The sequence below is a fragment of the Oryctolagus cuniculus genome, chromosome 10 (genome assembly GCF_964237555.1).
Source record: "Oryctolagus cuniculus chromosome 10, mOryCun1.1, whole genome shotgun sequence".
In the NCBI taxonomy this organism is placed as follows: domain Eukaryota; kingdom Metazoa; phylum Chordata; class Mammalia; order Lagomorpha; family Leporidae; genus Oryctolagus; species Oryctolagus cuniculus.
In genome coordinates, this window is record NC_091441.1 from 74,739,240 (window position 1) to 74,753,868 (window position 14,629).

General features: G+C 42.9%; 1 protein-coding gene across 2 annotated transcripts in view; it reads left to right on the forward strand.

The window, feature by feature from the left end:
- CNTN3 (contactin 3) overlaps positions 1 to 14,629 on the forward strand; it is a 423,339-nt gene that overhangs the window by 254,120 nt on the left and 154,590 nt on the right. The gene's annotated exons all lie outside the window — the stretch shown is intronic.

Here is a 14,629-nt window from a genome sequence, read left to right on the forward strand (position 1 = left end):
CTGATAAACATAACTTACAGATTCTAACAAAGGATTTTAAAGGCAAGAGAGATCAAATTCATTTTGATTATGTAACAGCACTGACAGTGCTGACACAATTATCGTTTGTTACTGAAATTTTGACCTTGACACACAACTTGGAGTCTATGCACTCTCTCCACTTTCTCTCTCTCTCTCTCTCTCTCTCTCTCTCTCTCTCTCCCCTCCCTCCCTCCCTCCCTTCCTCCCTCCCTCCCATACACACACACACACACACACACACATATTAATATATGCTATTGAACATTCCTGTAAGTATCTAATATGTACACACTATCTTCAAAAAGTTCATGGAAAGTGCATATCATGAAAAAATTCTTCAAGGCTGTCAAAAATTTTTGGTACCAGAATGATCTTACTTTTAATTTTTTTTATGAGCTGTTTGAAGTCTCCTAGTAGATGTGAAATGCAATGTGTGTGTGTGTACCTCTACATCATCTTCACTGGGGCATTGGAATTGCAGATGTGGTGCTACATAAGTATAAACTGAAATACGTTGGTCTGAAATACATTGGTGTAAATTGAAATGTGTTGCTAGAAATTCAGAAGCTTAACAAAATAGCTACCAAGAGTGAAAATGAACTTCAGCACTTAAGAAAATAATTTAATTAGCTCCCCAGTATGAGGCTAGAATGCTGGTTTGATTTGCTTCTTGTGCTCACTCTTGCAACTTGGTCACTTATGGGAACACAGTGGACATTATTAATATATAAATCACATTTTTCAGAGAAGCAAACACTTATCGCTGTAGAGAGGATGAGAATCATTGAGAGATAAACAAGTTAGAAAAGATCTTTTTGACCAGGATGAAACTAGTAAAGCTTCATCAAATAAAAAGATTCTGGGCCTTCTTTGTTCTGTGATATACAACCAAAGTCCCTTTCCCCCAATATCCTGTGGGTTTCAGTTAAAAATACTCACTGCTATAAAACAAATATTTCCCATTTTCAACACCTGTCCATATGAAATGTGTGACCCATCTGGATATGGGGCTTAGTCACAGATGTGGTTGGCATCATGGTGGTCAGTATGAGTTTAAATTAGGCTCCCTGATTTATTTTTTAAAGATTTATTTATTATTTATTTTGTCTTTGGAAAATATTTTAAAAAGTTTATTGATAGAAGGAGAACAGATTTTATGTATTTCATAGGTACTGTTATAAGATCATCATATTTCCATACATCTCCTATCCCTCCCACAATCCCCCTCCTTCCTTCCTCCTTTTTTCTTTGATTTTTGCAATGACATAATTTTAATCCAATCTATAATCACAGGATTAATTTACTATAAACTATAATATTCAACAAGAAAAAGTAGGAAGAACACAGTTCCACAAGAGTATAAACAAGGGCTATAAAAACCAATCATATCACAAGGTGTCTGATTCATTCTAATACATTTTTTTGTGTTCTGTATTAACTGCCACATATCAGAGAAAACATATATTTGTCTTTTTGGACTGGTTTATTTCAAGAAACATAAAGATTCCCAGTTGCAGCCAGATTGTTGCAAAAGTCAGGATTCTGTTCTTTCTTATAGCTGAATAGTATATATACCACGTTTTCTTTATCCAGTCATTAGCTGATGGCCATCTGGGTTGATTCCATACCTTAGCTATTGTGAATTGAGCTGCAGTTGAAAGGCAGAGTAACAAGAGATTGGGAGGTGGAGGAGAAAAAGGTCTATCCCTGATTCATGACCCAAATGACCACAACAGCCATAGTTGGGCCAGGCTCAAGCCAGGAGCCAAGAACACCAACCAGGTCTCCCACATGGGTGGCATGGGCCCAAGCACTCAGGCCATCTTCCACTGCCTTCTCAGGCGTGTCAGAAGGAAGCTGGATCAGAAATGAGCCAACTGATGCTTGAACTTGTACTGTGATGTAGAATACCAGCGTCACAAGTGGCAGCTTAGTGCACCACCACAGTGCTGTCCCCACCCCCATTCCCAGTCTAGTTCAGTAGAGTACATTTTGCTGGAATCTTGAAGTTCTGGAGGAACTTTCTCTTTGGAGGGTGGCTTAGTCCCTTGATTGCAAATACAATGTTGACTCCATTCTCATGAAGATTCCTTGTGGTGGCAAAGTTGGCTTCTGGCAATGCCAAGCTTGTGTGGGTCTTCATTCTAAAGATTAGTCAGCTAGACATTCTGTTTAGCGGCAGCTCCCCAGTCTAATGGGATCATCTTGATTTACAGTGTTATCCAGGCAGCTGAAGGCTAGAGTCAGCGTCACCTACTGGCAAGCTTTGGAATGAGAAAGAAGCAGGTCCCCCCCCCCCCCCGCCATAAACCCCCAAATAAAGGTTTGATTATGGGGAAAAAAGGGGAGATGTATGTATTAGGTAGAAATCACAAATGACTAAACTATAACTGATCAGAACATATCAGAATAATTTAAATGATATGGGTTCAAAGTAGCATAAAAGTCCTAGATGTCGCTCCCCCTCTTCGTGGAGGAACGACACAGGACCCTGCGCTGTTCTTTTGTCTGCTCGGCCCTCCCCGGGTTTGCTGCTGGTTCTTCCCGGGTTGGCTACTGTCCCTTCCACCTCCGTGGAAGGGCAGTTCCCCCTGGCCACATTCCCCACTTCCGCAGGGGAGCGGCACACCGCCGGCCGGCTCTCTGGGGGCTGCACAGGTGTTCCCCTTAGATGTTCCCCTTAGATGTTCCTGGTGCATGCCGTCTCTCTCCTCCTTTATAGTCCTCCTCCGCCAATCCTAACTCGGCTGCCCACACGCCGAGTACGCTGCTCTCCTCCAATCAGGAGCAAGTCCTACAGTTTATTAGCTGAACTGGAGGCAGCTGTGTAGAAGCTGTTTACTTCTCTCCAAGCGCCATATTGTGGGAGAGCAGATGCATAGAATAAGTCTTAATTCCAGTAACAGTCTAGTCCGGTTTGCTCCCCACACTAGATGATAGTATTGTCTGTGAAGTGTTTTGCATGTGTTGACACAAATAAAAGTACTGATTGAATGATCTTTTTTTTTTAAAGATTTATTTATGTGTTGGAAGTCAGAGTTACACAGAGAGAGAAGGAGAGGCAGAGAGAGAGAGAGAGGTCTTCCATCCTCTGGTTCACTCCCCAGTTGGCCACAACGGCCAGAGCTGTGCTGATCCAAAGCCAGGAGCCAAGAGCCTCCCCCAGGTCTCTCACGTGGGTGCAGAGGCCCAAAGACTTGGGCCATCTTCCACTGCTTTCCCAGGCCATAGCAGAAAGCTGGATTGGAAGTGGAGCAGCTGGGTCTTGGACCGGCACCCATATGGGATGCCAGCACTGCAGGCAGTGGCTTTAACTGCTACACTACAGTGCCGGCCCCTGACTGAATGATCTTTAAGTGTTCGTGTGAGTTGATAGTTTCATCATAAGCGGGGGGTGGGGGGTGGGGGGGACTTTCGATTGGGTAAGTCTGCCTTCAGTGGAAATTCTGCATAGTCTGTTGAATGAAACATGTTTGAAAAGGTGCATTTTCTCTAATGTCATGAATAAGAGAACTGTTCGCCAATTGCAGCCATCCTGTTTAATGATATCCTGATTTGTCATTGCCTTGGATGATTTCACATACTTCCTTCGTATTTAAAACACCAGGGGCGAGGTGCTTGCAGAATTCAAGTGAGATTTTAGGTGAAGAAAGAAAAAAATAAATCTCCTAAGATATGACACATTAGCACTTAAGAACTCAGAGCATGTACAGAAGAGCAGATAGCACTGACCCAAAACATACCTCCCTTGGTGCTAGATGGTACAGGAAGGTGACCAGAGCTAGGGGGTCGTATAAAACCTGGTTCTCATTGATCCCGGTTTCCTTAATGCTGCACCCAATGGCCCAACGTCAAGACGTGTTTATAACAGGCAGTCAGGAAATATCGACTGGACAGATGAACACATTCATGAAATGAGTAAATGAATCCTTTTTCAGATTTGGTCAGCTATAAATGCTTTTTGAAAATTCACTGGCACCTTAGTTTCTGGAGGTGGAGGAAGCATTTAACAAACAAAATGTCCTCTGTGCCAACCAGCAACGTGTAGGCACTGACAGATCAGCATAAACCCTGCCCACTGATGCTGTTGACCCCAAGACTTTAGTTCAATAGAGGGTGTGAGCCGGGGCAGGGAGCAGCTGAAGCCATGACTCCAGGGTTTATCAGAGCAGGCATAAAAGGGTTCTTCGGAGAGCTCATGGCCCAGGTACTGGTTAGATCAGTCATCTCCCACAAAGTTCCGTGATACTTGTAGGACATGGGTTTGGGTGTCTCTGTCTCCACTGGTTTTTTTTAAAGATTTATTTATTTATTTATTTGAAAGTCAGAGTTACACAGAGAGGAGAAGCAGAGAGAGAGAGAGAAAGAGAGAGAGAGGTCTTCCATCCGATGGTTCACTCCCCAGGTGGCCACAACAGCCAGAGCTGTGCCAATCCAAAGCCAGGAGCCAGGAGCTTCTTCCAGTCTCCCACGTGGGTGCAGGGGCCCAAGGACTTGGGCCATCTTCTACTGCTTTCCCAGGCCATAGCAGAGAGCTGGACAGGAAGTAGAGCAGCTGGGTCTCAAACCAGTGCCCATATGGGATGCCGGTGCTTCAGGCCAGGGCATTAACCCACTGCGCCACAGCACCGTCCCCGGTCTCCATTGTTTTGTATGAATGTTACTGGCTTCTTCTTTTCTCCGTGGTTGAAAAGGTTTACATTTGTTACTTTCTGATTACTAAAGAGGCAATCCTGTTTTATTCATGTCATACCCCTTCCCACATCAGTCTCACAGAGGAAGCACAGAAAGTAATAATAATAATAATGGGAATTATACTGATAATAAAGATAAAGCTGTAGTCTCTGTTTATTGAGGATGACCCATATGCCAGGCAGTGCACTAACCCTTTGCAGAAATTGCTAGTGAAATGCATTCTTCTGATTAACAGAATGGAGATGAATAGGATGAGTGACAATCTCAGGTGGAGTCTGGAAGCTCCGGCCCAGAGATGCCAGGAACATGAGCTCTCATCCAGCTGTTGCTGACTGCCTTGAGCCCAAACTTGTGACATATGAGGCTAGAGGCCAAAAACTAACCTCCACGCAAAAGCTGCCAGCTTGCAATTAGAGCTACAGTTTGGGCACGGGCAGAGTGCAACTCTGAGAGGAAGCAGCCTAGCAGAATGAGAGCTGTGAAGGACTAGAGTGTTGATGCTCTGACCTCTGGCCAGGGCTCTTTCCAATGGCTGCACCATTTGCTAAATGGTAAGGTGCAAGTCCCCAGCAGAAGCATTACTGTCCGATGCCAAGATCTTCTGGCATTTCAAAATTGAAAGCAGCAGAGTTAATGGTTTTGTTTTAATGTCATCAGCAATACTGAAGTCACATTAGCAGAAATATCCCTAGAGTTCAACCAGATGCCCAGCTTGGGTATGCACTAGCCTGGTGCTTCTCAGATTTTAATTGCAAATGAATCAGCACTGGACTTGATAAAATGCAGGTTCTGACTCAGGGGTGTGGGTTGAGGTCTCGGATTCTGCATTTTTTTCTCATACACTCCCCTGGGAACTCAGTGCCACTGGTGCCTGGGCCACTCTGAGTAAGAAGACTCTGGTCTGTCCCATTATGCAAAGTCCCTAATTATTCTCCTGTTACCTCCCCCTGCCCACTCAGCCTCCCCTCTTCCCTCTCCCATCTCTCAGCCTGAACATTAGGATGCTTTGGGCATTTCAGAAACAGAATATAAGTCACCACAAAAGGATGCCCTTTTCCCCATTCAAGCCTAAGATGTTTTTCTCGCGATGATCTTTACCCTGGGATGCACATATTTCAAATTGGGTGCCTGGGGCTGAGTCCTGGATCTGCTCCAGATTGTAGGTTTCTGCTAATGCACATGCTGGGAGGCAGTGGTGACAGCTCAAGTAGCTGGGTCCCAGCCACCCACGTTGGAGACCTGGGTGAATTTCCTCACTTGGCTTTGGCCTGGCCCATCCACAGCTGTTGTGGGAATGAACCAATAGATGCAAGCTCTGACTCTGTTTATCTGGCTCTGGCTCTGGCTCTCTGGCTCCCTCTCTCAAAACACACACATGCACATACACACATGCACAATATATACCACACACACATAGCAATAAACACAAACACACGTATACATACAACACATAAACATACACACGTACACAACACATAAACACATATACGTAATGCACAGATATACAACACACACATATACACACATACACAACACATGCACATACACACATATACAACACATATGCATACACACAGATACACAACACATGCACACACATACAACACATACACACTCATACACATACCCACATTAACACATTCATACACACATACATATGCATACAACAATACACATACACACATAAGTACACAACACACACATACATCACATACATATGGATACAACAATACACATACACACATAAGTACACAACACACACATACATATACAAATATACAATACAATGCACAAAACATGCATAAATAATGCATACATATACAACACATGCACACATACCCACAAACACAACACACATATATATACACATACACAACAGACACATATACACATATACATACACAACACGCATATACACACAACACACATATACATATACACAACACATACACAATATACATACATTTTCACACACATACACACATATACACATATAGACATACACACATATACAACACACACATTTAGACATACACACATGCAGAACACATACACACATTTACACATACACCATATATAACACATGTACATACATAACACACATACATAACACGCATACCTACATGCACATACACAATACAAATACACACAACACATACACATATATTCTTATACAACAAACACATATATATATACACGCACATACACAATATACATACACACACTCTTTTTTGACAGTTAGACAGTGAGAGAGAGAGACAGAGAGAAAGGTCTTCTTCCTTCCGTGGTTCACCCCCACAAATGGCTGCTACGGCCAGAGCTAAGCTGATCTGAAGCCAGGAGCCAGGTGCTTCCTCCTGATCTCCCATGCGGGCGCAGGGGCCCAAGCACTTGGGCCAACCTCCACTGCCCTCCAGGGCCACAGCAGAGGGCTGGACTGGAAGAGGAGCAACTGGGACTAGAACCCTGTGCTCATATGGGATGCCGGCACCGCAGGCAGAGGGTTAAGCAAGTGAGCCACAGCGCCAGCCCCAATACACACACACTCTTTACCTTGCTGGGTTCTCTTGTTTGGTGCCTGTCCAGGCCTCCTGACATTCATTTATTTTTATTGTCTTATAAGAATCTTTGCTTTCTTCACTTTCTTTTTTTTTTTAACATCCTAAGGTTTGTGGAGACACTGTTTCCTTTTTAATGAAGGTCCCAGGGCCCCAAGCAAAAAAAGGGATCAAGTTCTTACCTTCCATATGTGATATGAAAGAGAAACACAGTCTCTAACTGAGGATCAGTTTACCTCCAGCAGTCCGTAAAGAAATTTACTGTAAAAGGACATGTTTCAGATTTTGAAATTAAACTGTTCAACACTAAGAACCATTTCATAGATGAGGAGGGTATCACTATTTGCTTTGTGTTTTAGCTTCTTTAAAAAAAGGGAGGGGGGTGGCGCTGTGCCTGCCATGCAGGCATCCTGTATGGGCACTGGTTCAAGTCCCAGCTACTCCACTTCTAATCCAGCTCCCTGCTAATATACCTGGGAAAGCAGTAGAAGATGGCCCAAGTGCATGGTCCCCTGCACCCACATGGGATACTCGGAAGAAGCTCCTGGCTCCTGGCTCCTGGCTTTGGCCTGGCCCAGCCCCAGTCATTGCAACCATTTGGGGTATAAAGCAGCAGAAGGAAGACCTCTGTCTCTGTCTTTACCTCTGTTTGTAATTCTGCCTTTCACATAAATAAAACAATTCTTAAAAAATAAAAAAAATTTTTAAAAATGAACGTGACTAATATCTCAGTACTCCATCTTTGTTTTAAAGATATTATTTATGTGAAAGGCAGAATGACAGCGAGGGGAGACAAAGAGATTTTCCATCCACTGGTTCATTTCCAAATGGAGTGAACACAATGGCTGAGGCTGGCCAAGCCAAAGCCAGGAGCCCAGAACTCCATCCTGGTCTCCCACATGTGTGGTAGGGGCACAACATCAGGAAGGTGGACCAGAAACAGAGAAGCTGGGACTAGAACCAGCTCTCAGGAGTGGGATACTGGCATGACAAGTGCACCACAATACAGGTGCCACTTTTATTCTTTGAATCACAAGAAGGTGAAAAAGCAAGATCTAATGTGACACCTGGGATGCCCTGTGCCCTCCCTGTCTGTCCCCACACCACTTTCTGCCTTCTCCTTGCAGGGGGTGCCTCAGCAGTCAGACCATCTTGTCTAGAAAGGCTTGGTCATTTGGTGATTTTGAGGCTGTGGAGTTGGGACTAGCCCCAAGGGTTCTTTGTTTAGTTTGGGTTTGATTTTTTTTTCCCTTAGCCAGCAAGCAATATGATCTGCAGGAACCATTGCCAAGCGACTTAGTAATAGAGAGCAATTACTGCCCTTACCTTCTGCTTTTCCCTTGCGTGTCCTGCTTCCTAGTCTTCCTTCTATTATTGGCCCTTTGGTGAAATTGTGTTAAAAATCTGTTCTCTTGGCCAAATAAATTTATAATTTCCTTTTGTTTATTTGAGATAAAAATCAGAAAGGTTCTGCCTAAGTGGATTGGACAAGGGCCTAAATAAACATCTTAGAAGATGAAATCACACGTTATCACTCAATCTCCTTCATGGCATCTGTGCAGCTGACTTAGAGGAAGGTTGCAGCACCCATGGGTGGCTCTGCTCAAGTGCAACCCCACTGCTTGATGCATTCAGAAGGGAACATTCATGAGAGAACAGTAAGAAAATTTCTAGGTATCCCTGCAACCCCTCAATCACGGACATCAACATCATTTGAGAGGGTTCAATCTCCCTTTCATTCTGTCATATTTCTGCCACTTCCTGTTTATTACTTTCTTTGTGGAACACTGCAGAACCTCTCTGAAGCAAGAAGTAACATCCAAAAACCAGAGGGGAAACTAGAATTGAGAAGCCAGAAATAAGGCACACTAGACATGGGTTACCTGTAGCATAAGTATTCATCCAGTTACCCATAGTGTGAAAGGATGGGGGAATTAGTGTAATTACCATGCAGTTGCTGATATCATCCGAAAGCCTTTAGAAATCAAATGCATGAGAAAAATTATGCTCTTTTAAATAAGGTCACGAAAGTAGTTCATGGGCACCTAATGATAAATACTAATTAGACAGGAATCCATTGGTTAATCAAAGTACTACATACATACATACATATTAACAAAAGTGGATTTTTTGCCCAGTGGCGGCTGATTCAATTTATTTTGAGCAAAGAAGAAGCTTGAAGTCTGTCCCAGTGATGAATCAGCGAATGACTTTGCTCTCCAAGCCGGCTTCCCGGATCAGTTATGCACATTTTCTTGAAAATGCAGCCCTGTGCGCTGCTGTGCTCTGCAGCAGCGTAGCCCTCGGGATGTGAAAAGGAGGCTGTGAGATGCCCAACAGCAGGAAGTGGAGGGTGAAGTGACTGAAGCTAAAAATTGCTTTGTAAGGCCTGGTGTGACAGAGGTGAGAACTGTTAGCAAGATAACCAGATGGTGTGGGATTTACACCCGGTATCCACATCTTTATTTTTTTTTTTCGTTCCCCAAGCTGGGTAGGCAAAAGCACGAGTCTTCTCAGCTAGAATCAATGGAGGAGCCTGAGGAAGAGGTGCCAAATAGGAATTCTCATCTCTGCTAGATCTTGTGCAGTTATTTGAGACTTCATCAAGATGACAGAATACACAGTGTTTTGGGATATAATTGTCACTCAAAAACAGTAATTTCTCCCAATAATTTAATCTATAATCAGAACACCACCTTGTCTCAGGCACACATTTTTCCTGGAGCAACACTTCCCTACCATTTTGCTTGTGATCCAATAAAACTCAATAGCAGAGCGCTTTTCAAACTTCTGATGGTAAGAACACGTAGTGTGTTCATGAGAGCACATCACTGTAGACTTTGTCCAAGAACCCCGTGGTTTCCTTCTTCCCCCAAAGCCACCTGTCCACGAGCTGCATCACGGAAGCACTGAGAAGTCAAGACTGAGACGCACACGACTGGTGGGTGATGGAAGAACTGACATGCGAACCTCTGAGTGTTGTTTCTTATTTACGGCTGCTAACCTGGGAGAGTGAGAGGATCCATCTGTAGGCTGAATGAATAATGTATCACGATTGTAAAACTTTTAAAAAATATATATGTCAATGCTGATCTGACTACTGACATTTCAGGCATCTAAAATACTAAGAAATTCATCTGGACAAGGGTGCTCTGAATCAACTGACACATGTACCTCAGCTGCTCTTCTATGGATCGCTGCCAGATATTTTGATCTCTAAAGAAATATTTGCTGTTGTGGAGAGTCCTAATTGCTGCACACCCCTTTTGTCACTGGAAATGGAGATGAAAAGCCTGAGTTTCTCCAGGCTGCCTGAATGTGGAAACTGAAATAAAAATGTTCAAGACTGCCTGCCTGCCTGCCTTCTTTCCTTTCTTCTTTCTGTCCAACCATCCATTCATACATCATTCCATCTACCTCTCCATTTTATTCATTCCTTAATTTATTTAAGCTGCCAGCAAATAACTGCTATGATAAATATGACCTTTCTTTTAAATAATCATGCTATTAGAAAAGTATCGTTCTAGTAAACTTGATAAGAATATATGCAAATCAATATTTGTTGACCCCCTGCCCCCCGCACTCAAAGCCCTTCCCAAGTGAAGTACACTGAGTTAGTGTGCAGAAAGTGGAGAGATAATTAAGAGTTCCCCTGTGACTTAGGGACTATAGACCCACAAGGAGCAGCACAGCTGTTTGCAGGTGACCGGTTAGCTCAAGAATGGTCCTAGGAGATGCTGTGATCCAGGCTGACTCTGGGTTTATTCCTAAAATCAGAGTTGCAAGGAAGGGAATGTTGCTCTCCTCCTACACTGGCTCAGGACAGCCAAGTGATTTTTCCAAAGATGTACAGCAGTAGATTGGAACTTCATGCTTAGGACTCTGCCTTTCTCATGGAAAAGTTTCCTATGCTTACAAAATGACAGGTCTTTTTTTTTTTTAATTACATGTTTTCCACCTTTCAAGGCACTGTTTCAAATACTATTAATTATATCAGAGGTACTAATGTATTAATCATATGAAGTGTAATGATTTGCTTAAAATGTTTTTCAGCACCTCTGACACTGTTGTCAAGCATGCACGCGTGCACACACACACACACACACACACACACGAGGCATAGGGGCTATAAGCCAGGCTAAATCACCTGAGCTCCAGTTCTTTCACTTTATTCCCTGCAGAATTCGTGGCAGGTTTCTTAACCTCTACTTCTTATCTGTAAATGAGGAATAAGGCAGAACCTATTATTATAGGATCATTGTGAGGATAGAAGAGAATAAGCCCTGTGAATTGTTTGAAATGTTTGATTTATTTATACAGATGCAAATAGTCCTAATAAGTTTAGTATGGAAAAATATAAAATTGAAACTAAATAAAATTAAACCTCTCAAGAGGGTCTTACTCATCGTGCACCCCAGGAGATTGTCTTACTTGGAACATTTGCCCTCTAGATTAGGAAACACCGTCCTAGAAATGTTTGCGTTTCTTTCTTGCTTGCATTATCTGGGGTTGAGGATGAAAGAATTGATTGTTTTTAACAAAACATTTCTGCCTGGAGATAGAGGAACAGGGATGCCATTGAGATGCAGGTTCGGCGCAAGCAGCAATGATGGGCTCTTCCCCAGGGGCTCCCCTCCCCACAGGTAATGTATTTCAACAGGCTTCCACTGATTGACTCAGGAAGGACACCCGCCACAAGGTGGGCCAATCAGACACTCTGTTCTGGGAATTTGGTATTTGACCTTGAAAGTCTGTGATTTTTGAACTTGGACGCTAGGAGCAGCCCTTTTCTATTGTGTATATTAGTCAGCCTGAGAAAGCGCATAGGGGAGGGAGCAGAGGAGCAGTCCTGCAGAGATAAGCAGAGACCAGGGCAAGAAAGGAAGAGCTGCCTGGCCTGCAGACTCTCTCACCCTCCTGTCTTGGCAGCTGCATTCTTGCCCTGGGAGGCTGTGCAGTAGTTCCACATCCTTACATTGTGTTCCTAGCCAATGTAAGCTGACTTTGGTAGGTTTCCATTTCTCTAAAGCAAAGGTCCATAATTAATGCAATGGGGACATTATTATTAGAGCTAAATCTTTTGAGGGGGGTGTATGTAGTAACGAAAATGATGCAAGGAGAATAGGAAATTTAATATAAAAAAATAAAGAAACAGCAGCTACATGTTTCAACTACTGTCCCTTGGGCTGTCTCCACATCCTTTTTTGATTAAAGTAAGTGTTTATCACATCGCCAATAGCCCTGGAAAGAGCCAGGGCTGTGAGAGACAATTGAAAGAAATTGTGGGTTCATTTCTTTGCTACTTACATTTGCAGGCTGTGGGCGAGTTTCCCCAAACCTTCAGGGATGACACGGACTATTCCTCACATACTGTATCACCCCAGCATGGCTTTGTGCAGTCCCTCCCCTTCCATGCTCAGTCCCCCTAAATGGTCTGCCACCGTATGATGAGAAAATCATTTTCTCCCACTCGAAAGACAGGTGAATTCTCCTTACTGTGATTCCATCCACCCACAGACAGAAGTCAGAAGGAGCCTTAAGCCCATCAAGAAAATTGCATGCAGAGGCTCGGGGTTTAAATCCACAGTTACAAAGCTAGTGCTGCTGCAAAAATGTATGAGACAATTTCGGAGCACTGATGGGTGCTTTCTGCTTTAAGTGCAAATGAGGTTGTTAATTTCATGCAAATCAAAGATGGTAAAGGTTTTCTTCCTAGCATCCCTCCCCCAAACTGAGGATGATCATTAGTGGGCACTTTTTGTCAAAAGAAAACACCTTAATAGCACTAGGTGAGACCTAGTAGCTATGTTCTAGCAATGGGGGTTGGGGTGGGGTGGCCTCAGACTTCACTTGCTTTGCCATAAAAATGCATTTCTATGGACTCTATGTTTTAATTAAGAGTATACAGCTGCTGTAGCGAAGAAACTTGAAAATGTATTAGGTCCAACTGAATGGTATTTCCGGCTCAGATTAAGCCCAAATCAAGCATTTTTGATCATAGGTCTATAGCTGCATCCCTGTGCTTCTCCAATCTCAGCAATAATGTGGTCCTAGCAATACTGGTTTTCAAGTGGCTTTCTGATGTGCCACAGTCAGGGGTCTCTTCTTCAAGGGCAATTAATTAGTGCTAATTTAAAAAAAAGAATAAGCCTCATTCTCCAAATACAAAAATTAAAGAGACAATTAAGGGTGTGGTTTATAGTTTTAAAATTTGTTTTTATTGGATTCAGAAGTACACAAAATAGTTGCAAACAAAGCTAAATAAGGCAGCTCTTTATGGGCTCATGGTGGCTTGCAATGTTTGAAAGTAATATCCTAGTCCTTCTGGAAACAGTTTTCCAAATTTGTTTCACAAACTTTTTCTGAAATAACTAAGCATTTGCCCCTTTTAATTTCCATCATAACTTTATTTTTTTTGAAATGTTTTATGCCCCAAAGAATAAATCAGTCAGCTAAATAATAAAAGTAGTGGGAATATAATGAGTGATACTGCACTGTATGAAAGTGCAAACTAATTGTTTCAAAATATGTATTTATTTTATTTGAAAGACATGGAGAAGTAGAGGGAGAGAGAGAGAGAGAGAGAGAGAGAGACTTATTTTCCATCCGCTGGTTCACTACCCAAATGACTGCAATGGCAGTGGCTGGGCCAGTCTGACGCCAAGAGCCAGGAGCTTCATCTGGGTTTCCCAAGTGGGAACAGGGGCCCAGGAACCTGAGCCATCTTCTGCTGCCTTCCCAGGTGCATTATCAGGGAGCTGGATTGGACATGGAGCAGCTAGGACACGAACCAGTGCCTGTAAGGCTTGCTGACATCACAGGCAGCAGCTTAATACTCTAAACTACAATGCTGGCCCCAAACTATAATTTTCGAGATTGAATTTTCCTGGAAAGCAGTGAATTTGAAAGATAAATGACATTTGTCCCTGAAAGCCAAAGTCCTGTGAGGACATATCCCATTCCCAAGAGTGAATCCAGTAGCTAAACAGAATTGCCCCTAATTCTTCTCTGACAGCTATGATGAAATCATTTCTTTTCCCTAATGTAATCTTTATGTGAATCTAAGAATATTTCCCTTTTTATCTGACACTCTCAGTGTTTTCAATAACATTATTTGGAGGTGTTGTGCATTTTAAAGCCTATACCGTTTATTTCTCTGAAATTCCCATTGGAGTCTTACACAACATGCCACATTCCTGTTTACCAATCATGGTCCATCAAGCAGGTGCACCTTGCCAGCAACCACCTGCCTGGTAAGACTCTCTGATCAATGGGCTTATATGTTAATGACTACGCACAAAGGTGAAGTCTGTGTTGCCACCATAAACCTTTCGTTTTCTCTGGTGGTTTTATAC